A 15,872-nucleotide genomic window follows, 5' to 3' on the forward strand; every position below is an offset into this window, starting at 1 on the left:
ACCATATGCTCCTTCCAACCTTTCCTCCCTTCTTTCTGCCATATCTTCAATAATTTTTCATTTGGACATTTCACACTGTTTCTCTTCGTCCGCCAATGCTTCTACTAGCTTGGGGTTTCATTTTTCAGTTAAATTTTTGATAAGTTCCTCCCATTCTATTCTAGCCTTCAATAACTACTTATGTCTTGCATGAAAATTTATCATTTTTTCTTGCAATTTCTTCACAATATCTGACACCTCTTTGGTGGGTAATTGTGCCTGATTTCCCAAGTGTACATAAAGTTCTTCCTCCCCAACATGGGTTATTGCTCGTGGTTCATCCATTCTATGCACCCTAAAGGGTTTCCTCCTTGATTTCCTTCTCTTCCTCTCTCTCTTTGTATATGGAAATATTATTCAGTTAATAATAACAGAGTTAGCTCAAAAATCACAATGTTGAAACCATTGCTTCAATATCATATGTAACACCTTCAACTTTTAAGGTAGAAAACTACCCAATTTAATCACATATTAGTTTGTCATACCCATAGAAAAGCTTACATGTGAATTTTATTTATTTAGTGGTTTGGGAAAAAATGAAAGTAGATGTGATGAAATATTATTTTTATTTTCTAAAGAAAATGAAATGAGAAATTATGTTAGTATATTAGTCCTCTTCGAAATATGTTGGTGAAAAAGGTAGGGAGTCTGCCAAAAAACTAGATGCAAAAGACAACATGCCCTAAGGTGATGGAAGCATATAAATAGCTGGATACAAAGGCTAAGCTTATTGTCCTAGATGGTGGCAAGCACCACTTCATACCTCATGTAACCAGCAAGAACATTGTAGGAGAGATGTGGAAGGACATTCAAGATTTTTTCCAGAGTAAAAGTGAGAACTAGTTGTTGCTATTGAGAGAGAAGCTCAAGAGCACCAAGATGATATATGGAAAAGTTGTGCCTCTATATCTGAAAAGTTTTTCTCAAGTTTTTGATGAGATAACTACCATTGGTGATAACCTTTTAGAGTTATATTTGGTGAGTACTTATTTGAAGGGATACACAGAGGAACGTAATCCATTTATCAAAGGGATTGTCACTTGAGATAAGTTGCTAGATTGGAATAGGTAATGGGACAACTTCATCTAAGAGGAATTGTGGGACAATAATCTGCATAAGAAGAATTATAATGATAGGAATGTGCCTCTTGCATGAAAAATGAAGGGAGAAGTGAAGAAGGACCTGAGTAACGTGAATTATTACACGTGTGGTGAACATCGTCACAATGAGAGTAAGTGTTTACGTCGAAAGAAGGGAGATAATGAGAAGAAGAAGAAGAAGATAGAAATGGTTGCTACATCTTCAAGTCGGATGAGTTCTCAAGAAGGTTTGAGGAATAATTTTCTATGGTTTCACATTTCTCCAAGGGAACCATTAATGAAGGTACATGGTTAATTGATAGTCGAGTGTGAAAGTAGATGACAGGATCATGGGACATTTTTTAGACTCGAATTGAATGGGACTCAAAATTGCACATGGGGGTTAGCAATAAGAGTTAGAAATTTATTATAGGGTCATGTTTCGTGCCATTCAAGATTGATTTGGGTGGACTGATATGAGTTTAATGCGTACTAAGCATACCAGAGATCAATTGCATTGTGATTTTTGTCTCAATGATCAAGGAAAAAGGGTTTGAGGTGATATTCTAAGATGGAAAAGCAATAATTAGGCCCAAAGGATATATCCCTACTAGAGAGGTCATTGGAGTTATGGAAAGTGGTCTATATAGGCTGACAAGAAAGGTTGTATATCAATGGAAGAAGAAGGTTCCTGAGATTCAAGAAGAGTCGAGTTCCATAGGGAGTTTGTAGGTTTAGAGGGAGAATGTACAACCCAAGAAGAGTACATTGTTAGTAGGGAGTAAGGAGACTTCTACATCTAGAAAGACGAAACTATGGAATGGATAAAGGCCTATCATGCGAAGAATAAGTGAGGGGCTTCTAGTGGAAGGGACACTATTGAGGATAGTGTTGTTCATTCTATAGATTACGCTAATGTTGCTAACAAGTTACTTCTAAGTAGTGGAAGTTTCTCCCTCGCTAAGAGGAAGTGTTGAAATGTGTACCTTGGGAGGTACTCCCACAACCCTTGGGGTACTAGGTTATCTAGAGTTTACTCACAAAAATATGGTTTTTTGGGGAATCTACCCAAGTTGCAGGCTTTAGGCACAAATTCATGTGTTAAAGGCACAAAATAAATATTTTTTTATTCTATTTGTTGTGTGAGAGCATATTTGAAGAATTAAACGGGCACCTAAGAAAACCATAGAAATCTATAAATATAAGTGACATAAGGAGAGGTAAATCCATCTATTCCAGCTCATCTGAAGAAGAACGTTGAGCCTAAAAGTCGTAGAACATAAGAAGAAGATAAGCTCTTGGAGAGAAGTTCTTTACCCTATTTTTCACTAGAAGATAGGACAATATTAACTGAGAAGAAGGACAGATTTATATGTGTTTTTTGTGCCTTACTGTTGTGGCCAGCAACACCCTCCCCCTTGTTCATTTAAGTGTTGTCCAAAATACTAAATGAATGGGGACCCTTAGTTAAATTAAAAAAAAAAAAAAAAAGAGTTTCCTTTTTTCAAAATAAGCTTACCATCGTAAGCTTAGAAAGGTCTTTTGAATATTTTTAACCTAAGTCTATGATAAAGGAAATGTCTTTAAAGCCACGTTGCAAAAAGATAGGAAATGCCTCCATTTCTCTATAAAATCGGTATGTGCAAGACTCTCGTGTTAAGCATAATATCGCATCGCAATAAAGTAATACTCATAAGGAAAAAACTTCAAGATTCACCGATCTGCGATAACACCGATCGCAAGATCGCATATCGCAGAAATGAGTTGGCAAGATTTGGCAAACATCAAACTTCTGCGACCAGCGATGTTGCGATCGCTACGATATTATATTCTCGCGATCTGCGATGTTAGGTAAGCAAATCATAAATCACTTCATCACGAATCCTTCGGGCACGCCATTCAAAGAAAAGCCACTTACCATAATCTGACTCAAGATCATGCGCTTTTAATGATAGTAAATGAATTAGTTGTCAGTTATTAAATGAAAGGAAGATGCGTGCTTTTGTAAAGAATTACTTCACATAAGGTGGCATATTTGATATATCTGTTGCATTTAAAACTCTCCCATCACCTTTCTTGATCAGTCATTTCCATTTCACTCGTAATCTGCAGGAACGAAGAGCTAAGACGATCCAAAGCCAAACGCAGGAAGAAATGGGAAAGAAAAATAAAGCTCAAGGCTCTGAGGCGAAGGAAAAGACGAAGGAGATGGCCCCTTTGTATACAGACACAGCCTGTAACAGAGACGCAGGGATATCGACATGGGAAAGCATGTACAGACTGCTTGGAGAAGAGAATCCCAGAATAATGAAGATTGTTGCTGTCGCGGGCTCATAACACTCTTCCAAGGCATCCTTAGAGGAGCTAGCATGTTCATTTCTTCACCGGATAGCAGCAAGGCCCAAAATTCTACCATATACAAATATGATCAAGTGGATACTTGACAATGCAGAGATGAATAGCAGACAATTCAAGGTTCAAGGACATGGGCTCATCAGATCATTCGCTGCGCAAGATTTAAAACTTATGTATCATCTTCTTGAACCGCATACGACTTACAATGCACAATTTATTAAGAAATTTGTGGCAGAGAACCCAAACCTAGCAGAGACCACCAAAGATTGGTCCAGAAAAGAGGAGCCGCTCAAAAAAGAAAAAAACGGTATGTACAGCACTGGTTCCCTCACCTCTCCGTATTGTTTTGCTGTGGCCATGCTTTGTAGATTATTTGGGATGCCAGATATCAATAAGTTTTCTTCTGAATGGCTACCATTAATAGATGCTGCCACAAATGATGATATTATGTATTAGGCCAAGATCTTTTCTAATAATCTATACACGGCTATTATCAATTACCCGTCTAAAAGATCCTTGTCTCAAAGGATCTATCCTCGTTTTTATCTGTCTGCTTATGTTATGGATTCTATTTGTTATGTGTCTAAATTTCCCACTATGGGTCGGAAATGGACTACTCAGGACCCATTACCTATCCATGTTTATCATAAGGTCTTATGGGATTCTCAGTTCATCCCGCACTTCTACCAGATTTGTCACGGGCTTATCTTACCCTTGTATAGAATGATGTATGATGAAGACCCCCCGAGGTGCTCACCCGAGGCACAGATAGACATCATCCCCATCGCAAGATGGTTTGGGGAAGAATGGTTCACCTATATTAGAGTGTTTGGAAGCACTGTACCTCCTCATGTCCTGCCTCTGTGTATCCCTGATAAACTTTTGGCTCGGGAAATTTCTTATCAAACCTATTCAGAAGGCGGCCTAACCAAAGACCTAAAAGACAAAAAGAAGGCCATATGGCCTCAGTTTCCTGTAGCTTTTGGGGCCTTTTCGTTGTTCGATGTAGGACATGCTTTCACCGAAGTGGAGAATGTGACGTATCTACAATTATTTAAATTCCCAGCAAGCATTCTTATAGACTGTGTAAATGAGAATTTACACAGGGCCAATTTAATCGAAGAGACCACCCCGGGGTACCTACCAAATAAGCTACGACTGGAAGTAGAATGGAAGAATAAAGCACGGGAAAAGGGAAAAGCGATCCAAGCATTATACACGTTAAATTGAGAGTGTTACTGGGCATACTTGGTCAAGCCGCATAGTCAATGGATGACTGTGAAATGCATCATAAAAGCGGCCGAAAAAGTAGTGCCAGCTCTCATAGATTCTGTTTTCACAGCCCAGCTCAGCGCAGAAGTCAGCCAGTCGACTCTCCTCAAGCCTATGATGAACACCTGTAGCTTTAAAGACCAAGTTCAGAAGTAGCCTTATTTTAGAATGTTGTTTTTTCTTTAAAATTAGATTAGAAAAAGGACGGTAATTTGAAAACCGCATCCTAAATTTTGTAAATACACTATTATTAGAATTAGGAAGTAGTATTTTAACCCTTCTCATGCATTTAGAAAAGGGTCCAGAAATTTGTCAAAAACTTGTCCTCGAAACGTGCACTTCTGCACCCTCAGAGGAGGTTTTGATGAATGGATGGATCGAGATTTATTAATGTTTGCATTTGATGTCTGCTACTGATGTTGCACTTTTGTACTCTTAGTAGATATTAGAACAAGTAGAGATAAATCGTTTTTGCTTGAAGCTTATGGGTGGGATTAGTCATAAATGGTACTTTTATCTCTTGGCCATTTCTGCTTATATTCTTAAAGTGATATATAGTTTTCAGTTGTTTATATGTTACTGCATGAATGTATGAGTTACCATTTGGCACTTTTGTACGGTGGAATCATTTATTTATGTTTGATATATGAATAACTTATTATGCGATATGCTATTCACAACTGTTTTGCCTAACTTTTTATGCAAGGTGGTTTATCTTAATGGATTTATATTCTTATGATAGCTGAATGATATTTATTACCAGTTATTGTTTGAAATCTCTTTAGATCGCATAATAGAAGAAATACACCCCGGGTTAGCATAGATTAGATGTGTTGTTTCTCATTAGATTACAATAGCATAGAGTTAGTTTAGAAGTTTGAATTAAATTAGCTTTAAGTACTCTTAGATCAGCATCATTCAACTCTACACACACACACCCTTAAATTGGGAAACTGGTCCCATTATCCCCAGTCGGACCCGCTATACCGAACGGATAAGGAGCTGCCAACCAAGGTCTGGACCGGGTGGGTATCCCCCTTGTTGTCGACCCAATTTTCGGGGCTTCAACACCTAGTTATGGATCTATACAAGTACCAACAAGCTAAGGAATATTTTCCTTATATGTATGTTTTGTTCTGTGTTTAGCGAAGATGGTCAAGCCACTGAAAGAGGCCTAAAATACATCCTTCTTTTATTTTTAGAAGGGACGCAAAACCCTAGGAGGCTAAAATAAGTTTTTTTATGGTAAAGTATTCCCTAAAAGAGGCTAAAATAAGCCTCAGATTGTGAACACGTGCAACAAAGGAGTTAGGGTAGAAGAGAAGGACATACCACAATGAGGAGGGTTGTTTTGATGAAGTATGATTACAAAGATTACAAAGTGAAGTTTATTCATCAATGGTATGTATGGAAAACTAATTTTTTGCCTATATACAATGACTTTGAAGCAACATATTCGCTATGAGTTATTGAGTTGTTAATGTTATCGGGAAATCTAGTGTCTATGCAGAGCTGCTAGTCCCACTAATACTGGTAGCTATCTTAGAAACAAAGAAAATAAAACCACTTTCGTTTTCCTTTATGAGAACTAGATAAGAGGGGAACAAAGGAGACCAACCTCTGTCTTGCGCTTGGTTCCTTGCTTGATTCCTCTCCCTTCTACTAGATCTTTGCCACTCGCTTCCTCGTCTACCCAACTTCAAAGAGCACCTGTGGAATCAAAGCAGCATAACACTATACAAGAATAGAGATCTACTATCATAAACAATATAGGACCAGATATATATTGACCACACAAATGCATATATCTCAATCATACAAGAATGTGGAGGAAAACATGAATAGCTTTATTAATAATCAAGAATAGCAAAGAGGATTACAATAAATTGTTCTGACCCAGCGTCATCCTCTTAGTAAGAAATCCCTTCTTCACCTCATGAAAATCTTAGATCACCCAACACTATGATGTTACACCAAGAAACCAGCAGCACTTCCTTACAAGATACAAAATTCCAGCATCTGGATCTCTGGGATGAGGGATGCATATATAGATGTTTGCAAGGGGGGTGAGTCAGCTTTTGAGATTTGATTAGTGTCCTCTCTCTGATAGTTCTTGATTCCACTTGGAGATTGATGATCTCTTACTCATCCCTAGGCGAATGCAGAGAGGCAAGTGTCACAAGAGAAGTTTTTGGAAGATTACATGATCTCCCCCCTCACAAATTGAGTTTGCCATTTGTCCACTCTTCCCCATCGCACCCCATAGAAGGGATTTTCAGTATGCATTGCACCTCCCGTGTGCATTTAGGTGGGATGCAACGCACTTTGACCATGGAGCAGGTGAGATGGTCCAGTTTTGACCAGTTCTGACTAGTTTTTCATGGAGAACTTCTGGGAGATGCTGTAATTAGTTGACCTTGTTCTTTTAGGGGTTGGAACAACACTTTTAGGGACTTAGGAGCCCTTGGTTTACGGAAATTTATGATTGGGGTTACAGTGCCCAAAAATGTCTATAACAGTTGCCCCCTAAAGCATGAGTTCGTTAATCGTTTGATGTCGGGTGAAATGCTTTATCATGAGGATCCGAAGTTTTTTTGAGTTGGAAGGCGAACTGTAATAAGATACAATACAACAAATTATGTTCATAATATTTTCATGATCTAGCTAAGGTGGGCATTCCAATGCTCAGCTTTATAAATTCATTTTCATGTACATAAGATAGACAATCGTGTGTGTGCAGACTGATGATTCTGGTACAGACATCATCCCGTAGGTTGGATGATTATCTGTGTAGTAATGATGTACATTTGATGTCTTTATTTTCCTGAATATATATCGCAGCCTGGATGGATGAAACTATATTTAAGGTCTTCAATCTCATTCGATCTTCACTCAAAGTACAAGTCGATCGATGTGAGAGATGTTCTAGAGTTGAACATGGAAAGACATCGCCTGATTACCAGCCAATGATGTAAGTTGTTAACAGGTGTGAGAGGAATCACCGATAATGATGATGACCCTCAAGGTACTACAGTACAATTCCCATGGTGTGAATAAGGGACTTTGCATCAAACACAATGAAAAATCTTTCGGTCGAAGGCCATTCATGTAAACCTGTTGCAGGAAGTGAGAAACTTGCCATTGAGGCATGCAAGCTTCAAAGTACTGAAAAGGTTGTTCCTAGATCGACTTCCTGGATAATGAGCTGATGTCGACAAGAAGTGATCTGTCATAGGAGGGCCTTAGTGAATCCCACATCAACGACACGGAAAGGAGAAAATGATTTTAATGGAGGTGAAAATGATCTGATGACATAAGGTTTAGTGTGGCAGTCATGAAAGAATGGAGTGTAAATGTATTACAGTGGATGAGACACAGGTGAATTCTCTGAGCGACTTCTCTTGAACATATCGGCGACACTGACATGATGGATTGGTAGCGTTAACTGCAAATATGGATGGTGTGATGGACCAATGGTGATATGAAAAGTTAACGGAACAACCCAGCCCGACTCAGATGTGGAGTGAAAGTGTCATGTTCAAGAGCAACTTGCTACCAACAAAGTTTCTTCAAGTTTTCTTCCCAATTTTTCCCCAGTCATTGCTGACCAATACCTCTTTATTTTTGTCAAGCTTGAGGAGGATAACATATGCTTTTTCTATAATTTTCCCTTCAGGCAAACCCATCTCTATGTTTTAACGAGCCTAGCAATAGTGAAACTCGTTCTTGTCTGTATGGACAAGTTTGTTGCTATTCGGTTTTAACGAGTTTAACGACAAAGATAACTCGGTCCTTTTAAATTTTAGAGAGTCTCAAAAGGGACGTAAAGAAAATTACAACAATCCTTCTTCGTCATATAGTCCCTTAAGTCCAAAAAAGTAAAAACTAATACAAAAGGGATGAATATTCGGTAATTTTAACGAGCCGAACAAAGCAAGCGCTCGATCTTTTGTGTAATAATCCCTCATATCCAAAAAGATTAAAATCTAAAGGAGGGATAGCACTTCCGGTCACTTTAATGAGCTGGAGAGGCTAATTGCTCGGAAATCTTTTCATATTTTACGAGTTAGATGAAAAGAGCTTAAAGGAGACTCATTTTTCGAGGAACGAGTGATAAATTCAGGTAGCAACTAATTCCAGGTAAGGTTTGGAATTTTCCAATCACGACAGTGTCACAAGGATGGCTAACAGGATCACTCTTCACAGTTGTTCCTCAAAAAGGGTAAACAATCAAATGGAGGTGAATGATCGGCCAATATAGAGTCGAGGTGATGATGAGAACACGACCAAGGCTTCAAAGGCTGATGATAATGCATTCACAATGGTTATTTACCGGAAATTGGTTCATTTTTTTTTAACAGATGAGCTTAAACTCTGGGGGAAACATTTTCTCATTGCTTATGTTTATTTTTTAACGATCTTGAATTCCGCGTTAAAACTACTCGATCCAGTCGTATAATAAGTACGTCTCATTTAAAATAGCAGTTTTTCAAAGCTTTGCCCCGCATCCTTTCTTTATGCAAGTTAGGAAACGACCAATCCTATGAGTTTAAAGGGTTAGTGGACCTACAAATTTTAAAAAATAAATGGTCGCTCTTTGCTTGCACGCCAAAAGGTTTGCATGCCCCTGGGTATAGCGAAAAATTTCCAAGTTGCCAAAGATGTTCTATTCGCACTGCAGACAAAGCACTTCCTTCGCGATGTCTACCGAAATAAACAAAGGTGAGTGGGGCAACTGGCTCCAATCATATAACTTTGATGAAGGAATCTTATTTCAGTAGAATCCCATAAACCAGTCATATATCCTTCGCGGAAACCTATCCTATACCCAAGGTTTTCCTGTTGAAACAGACCAGGGTGCATGCCCCCTGGGTTTCAGTCATGTCCTCCGAATCACTCGCGCTCATTAGGGGGATGGACTAGGGATTGATGAGACATTCCTTGCATGAAAAGACCATTCAGGGATGATATTTGACTATTTTCTATGTGTGAACCAGGGAATGAAAGCTAGTCTACGAGCTTGACCACTCTTCCTTCATGCGAAAAACACATTAATCTAAAGAGTGAGGAGACAATGGCTCCCATGCAATAAATATAGTCGCGTCCAAGAAGTAGATTATAATCCAGGGGTCCTTGGACTACCATAAAATTCATGCGAATGGTTTTCCTTATCAATGTTATTGGCACATTGGGAAGGATCCCTAACGGTCGACTGGTTCCTTTGTCAAAGCCTGTTAGATTTCTCATTTCAGGCAAAAGCGATGGCAAACCAAGTGCTTTCCAAGCAGTTGAGGAAAGGATACTCACAGAAGCCCCTTCATCTATGATTGTACCGGCCATGACCATTCTATATATTTGAGCAATGATTCGAAATGGTACACTAGCCGGTAAACGAGGTTTGCCTAGAAGATTCCAATCGAAGCAAACAACTAGGTTGCTTGGAGGTGGGAGCGAATAGACAGCCAGATATGACTCTGACGAACTTCTTTCCTGCGGTAAAGGAATGGGTAGACTGCCCCCATGTTGATCGGAGTCTGTGCTTATGAAGAGAATTTGAACGGTGTCATTCTTGTTCCCTCTGGTGAATGTATCATCCGAGGATGGACCTTCTGAAGGTAAGACTGGGTCAAATGCTGCCTCGACCTTTTGAATTTCGTCCAGTGCGGATTCAGAGGGTTCATCTTCAATGATAGATGCTTTAGCTGACCACAATGGCATGTCAGCCGGATTTTCAACTAGTGACGGACTCGACAAGAGTATCTTATATCCAGGAGGAAGTCGTAATGATGAAACCGGACAGTTGTCCAAAACTCTCTTAGCCTCATCTAATAAGGGACAGCGGTGGGGAGCGTGATCACCTTCACACAGTTTACAAGAAAATTTACATTTTCCTTTTTGTCCAGGGGCTTCAATTTCACTAGTTGACAGTTTATTTTCAACATAATCTTCAGAGGTTGATGACACCAGATTGTGCAAACGACGAGACCAGTCCCTTAAGATTCGAGGGATGCAAGGACAATCTCGATGATAGTGGTCTCCTTTGCAAATGACACATGGCGATTTAGGCCTGGATAGTGCAGTGTGTGGATTTTCTCTAGACGATGCCTGGTTGCCCCTTTTCACATTTGGCTCCTTCTTCTTCTTCTCTTTCTTCTTCTTCTCCTTCTTCTTCTCAGTTACTTGATTTTTGGCATTACCAGCTTCATCAAGCGAAGAGAAAGGAGGAGAGGGAGAATTGGACGAAGTAGAAGGTTTGGGGGTAACTTTGGTATCGTTTAGTTGCTGACTTGATTGTTTAGGAATCACGGTGTTCTGAACGACAGAGGTTGGGAAGATCCATACGGGCAGGTTGATTGTCAATCCTGGAAGCGACAATGTGGCCATATGGGGTGCACCAACATCTCCCCAAGAGGAGAAAGGACTAGGATTTCCTCCAAGGCGAAATCCTTGGTTGGTGGACTCCATTTTTCTCAAACTAAGACCAACGTAGGAAAGGTGATGTTTATTCCGATTAAAATAAATTTTAGACGCTTTGACACAACTTGTTTTTTCAAATTTTAAGAGTCGAGAGAAAACAAAAGATGACTCTAGTCGCCTTGGATTTTTAATGAGCTTGAAGTGACAAATGCTCAGATGGATCTTTTCCTTTAAGGAGTCTGAAAAGGAATGAAAGAGAGTACTCTGGAAATCTAGACAGAGGGATTACCAAACCAATCGCAAAACTGCAGAATACTTTTTACGCTATGGCAGTCAATCTTCCCGAATGTTGTGTTCAGTGCATTGCGATCGATAGGGTGGCAGACACGGCTTCCTATGGATAAAGGATAAAGCGTATTGTGGTCTCCCAATATATACTCGATGGTACATGGGAGCACAAGTCCGTACAAGCACTTATCATCTCAAAGTGGAGGAATCACCCAACCAGCAATGAAAACAATAGTTACCAGGCTTTACAACGCTGGAATACGTCTCTAGCCTAGATTTCTAAATGTTGTGCGTTAGGTTCCAAAGCGTTTTCAGATTCATTAAATTTATTTTACAGTTGATCTTGCTTAAGAAATTTTCCTTTTAGGTTCACCACGTGATGCAGATATACAATTCCTAAAATGCAATCTAAGATGATAAACAATCGTTTAATCTTCTTTTTGCAATGAAAATCCTAGCTACTAAGGAAAGAGAGACGATATTATTTCAACATAGAGCAGAGAGCATACACTATATGCACTGTCCTAAATCAAACCAACAAACAGTCTAAATGAAAATGCACATGCATGTATTTTTTTTCAGTCTTCTTAATGTGTGAATGATAAAAAGAAAGTTAAGCACAACTCCAAATTATTTTTCAAACCGACATTACTAACAAGTTTCTTTTCAAGACAAAATGAAAACAATGATAACACTTTGCGATTTGGAGTTCAAAACATGCTTTCGACACTTGAAAAACTACTAATTCAAATCAAATACAAGAGTAACAGTGTAATCGACTATCAAGAACAATCAGATTCTCTTCTATGACTGAAAATGACACTTGCGACACTTCCAGATCAAGAAACGATAGTTCAATTACGCTACTTCTTTGTAAAAGAGAATTGAAAATGGCTCACAATACATAAAAGCATTTACAGTTCTTTGCATAATGGAGGTGGAATAATGGCAAGGAAGGGGGTTTCCAACAGAGGTATACTGACTACAGACAGCAAAACTCTAGAATAGAGCTGAAAATAGTTAAAAAACCAATGTCTGGAGGCAAAATTAGCCCTTTTTGATCAGCGCACCTATTACACAGGGATTCCAGTATGCATCCCACCTACAGCACACGGTAAGTGCGATGCATACTGATATCCTTGAAGAGAGAGTGCGATTGTACAGTGTGAGACTTTTGATCCAGTTCTTGATCACAGTTTGCAGCACAGTTCAGGGATTTAGGCCGAGCAAGTGGTAATCAGTAAATAAATCACAGGGGTAGATCTAAAGAGGTTACTAGAGCCACCACAAGGGCAATTAGAGAGTTTGTAAATTGATTGTTCAGTTCATAAACAAAACCCGGAGATAGAATGAAGCAGCATTCTATGCAAATGCAGTTTGAAGGCTAGTTGGCTTGACTTCAGGCTCCATCTGTAAGTTTATAAAGCAAACAAATATAGACAAACAAACAATCTATTCGCTCCCCTGTGGAGTCGCCATTTTGTTATCGGGAAATCTAGTGTCTATGCAGAACAGCTAGTCCCACTAAGACTGGTAGCTATCTTAGAAACAAACAAACTAAAACTACTTTCATTTTCCTTTATGAGAAGTAGATAAGAGGGGAATAAAGGAGACCAACCTCTGTCTTGCTTTTGGTTCCTTGCTTGATTCCTCTGCCTTCTGATAGATCTGTGCCACTCGCTTCCTCGTCTACCCAGCTTCAAAGAGAACCTGTGGAATCAAGGCAGCATAACATTATACAAGAACAGAGATCTACTACCATAAACAATATAGGACCAGATATATATTAACCACACAAATGCATATATCATCAATCATACAAGAATGTGGAGGAGAACTTGAATAGCTTTATTAATAATCAAGAATATCAAAGATGATTACAACCAATTGTTCTGACCCAACCTCATCCTCTCAGCGAGAAATCCCTTCTTCACCTCATGAAAAGCTTAGATCACCCAACACTATGATGTTACACCAAGAAACTAGCAGCACTTCCTTACAAGATACAAAATTCCAGACTTTTGATCTCTGGGATGAGGGATCCATATATAGATGTTTGCAAATGGGGTGAGTCAGCTTTTGAGATTTGATTAGTGTCCTCTCTCTAATAGTTCTTGATTCCACTTGGAGATTGATGATCTCTTACTCATCCCTAGGCGAATGTAGAGAGGCAAGTGTCACAAGAGAAGTTTCTCGAAGATTCCATGATCTTCCACCTCGTAAATTGACTCTACCATTTGCCCACTCTCGCCAATCACACCCCATAGAAGGGATTATCAGTATGCATCTCACCTCTTGTGTGCATTTAGGTGGGATGCAGCGCACTTTGACCATGGAGCAGGTGAGATGGTCCAGTTTTGACTAGTTTTGAGTAGTTTTTCATGGAGAACTTCTGGGAGATGTTGTAATCAGTTGACCTTGTTCTTTTAGGGGTTGGAACAACACTTTTAGGGACTTAGGAGCCCTTGGTTTATGGACATTTATGATTGGGGTTGCAGTGCCCAAAAATGTCTATAATAGTTAAGGGTTACATTTGACAATGAAGTCAAGTGAAGATTCATGATGTGCAACATAGCTTGTTTTGAAGCCAATTGTATAGTAATTTTGTGGGAAAATTCACTATGAGAGGGTTGTTCCTTGGAATATAATTGTGAAAAGCATTTGGAGAAACAAACATGTAGTGATAATCTTGAGTGAAAAGTTAGTTGGATCAACAATATTCTTTGTGGAAAAGGTGGTAAAGGACCCGCCAAGTGTTCAAGACAAGTCAACTAAAAGTGTTGAAGGCTAGATACAACATGAAAGTTAAGATTTTTTCTTGTTCTTCAGTAGATTGATAGTCAAACATTGTTGACTTTAAGCCCTAATTTTCCTTGTATCATGGCTTTGTAAAGAGCATGATTCGTGATATGAAATCCCTATGCGTGTTTTGTTAAAGAAGTACTAAAACAAGTTTAGGTCTAAAAATTTATTGTGTACTTTTTTTATTCACCACTGTTACATTTCCATTGTGCAAAGTGCTTGGAGTTGGTTGTGTTTTAGTGTGCTTATTATCGAGATTAGACATAGACCTTGTTTTGAAGTACTAGGAAAACTCAACAATACTTTGTCTCCCTTGTTCTCCAATATTAATAGTAGCTTTATCCAAAGTCAAACATTATGACTTACGTAGTGTTAAACCCCAAATAATTTTCAATGGTACTTTTTTTCTATTGCCTCATTTGAATGAAAAGTGACCAACAATGTTGAATTATGTAAAATGGCGATAATAAAAATGTAGTCAATTGAAAATAGTTTACAGTTCCAAGAAGAAAAATTCTTAGGTAATTGAGAATTTCATTTAAGATGAAAATTCACGTATTTTATTTATGGTTGAATTACTTTAACATATAAATCAATGCATATCATCAATAGTTTTTTGTGCTTACATTGAAATGAATAAACACTATCAATCTAATTAATTTTAAATTAATTTACATAATACATTTAGTTACCTCAAATTAAAAATCAATATCTACACATAAATAAATGCATCTAGTCCAAGTAATCAAATAGAAATAGAAATCAACATCTCCACTAGAATCAATGCATATATTGCAAGAAATCAAATAGGATTAGAAATCAACATCTACACTAGAATCAATGAATCTGGTGCAAGCAATCAAATAGGATTAGAAATTAACAACTACACTGAAAAAAATGAATCCATTGTAATCAATTAAACATAATTAGGAATTAACATATACACAAAAATCAATGCATCTATTTCAGCAAAAAACCAAAATATTCATGGATTTCTAAATCCAACTTCCTTTACCTTTTGTAAAAGCCCTACTTCCTCTTCCTCTATGGTTAATAATGTTTAATATTATATAATACTATATAATATATATATTTGTCTCTCTATGTCTCTTTCTTCTCCCTTCTCTCTCACCCCACTCATATTTGTGTCTATCTCCCTCCCTCTCTCCTTCTCTTTCTCCCCATCCCCATCTCCCCCATTTCTCTATCTCTACCTCTCATTTCTTCTCCATGTATCTTTATTATGCCGTTCCTTTACCTCTATCATCTATACCTATATCTACCTCCATCTCTCATTAATTGTCTCTCTATATTATCCCCCAAAGACACACAGACTATCTCTCTCCATATCTTTTTATCTCTCTTTCCGATCGTCTTCCTCTCCCTCTCTATACCCCTTCTCTCTATGTTCCCATTCTCTCTCTCTATTCCCCATCTATCCCTCTCTCTCCCTTTCTTTGTAACATACCCCTTACTAAGGGTAGAAGGAGGTAGTTACTATGATGACATGACCTTCACAGTATAGTTATGTAAATGGGTTCTAAATTTTTCAATATTTGTCAACTTCTTCAAAACTTTAAGTGCATAACATTATTACAATTTTCTCGTCGAGTTATTTCT

Source organism: Pinus tabuliformis, chromosome Q, assembly GCF_031772625.1.
Source record: "Pinus tabuliformis cultivar Carrire ecotype Pingquan chromosome Q, CPIR1, whole genome shotgun sequence".
Classification (NCBI taxonomy): Eukaryota; Viridiplantae; Streptophyta; class Pinopsida; order Pinales; family Pinaceae; genus Pinus; species Pinus tabuliformis.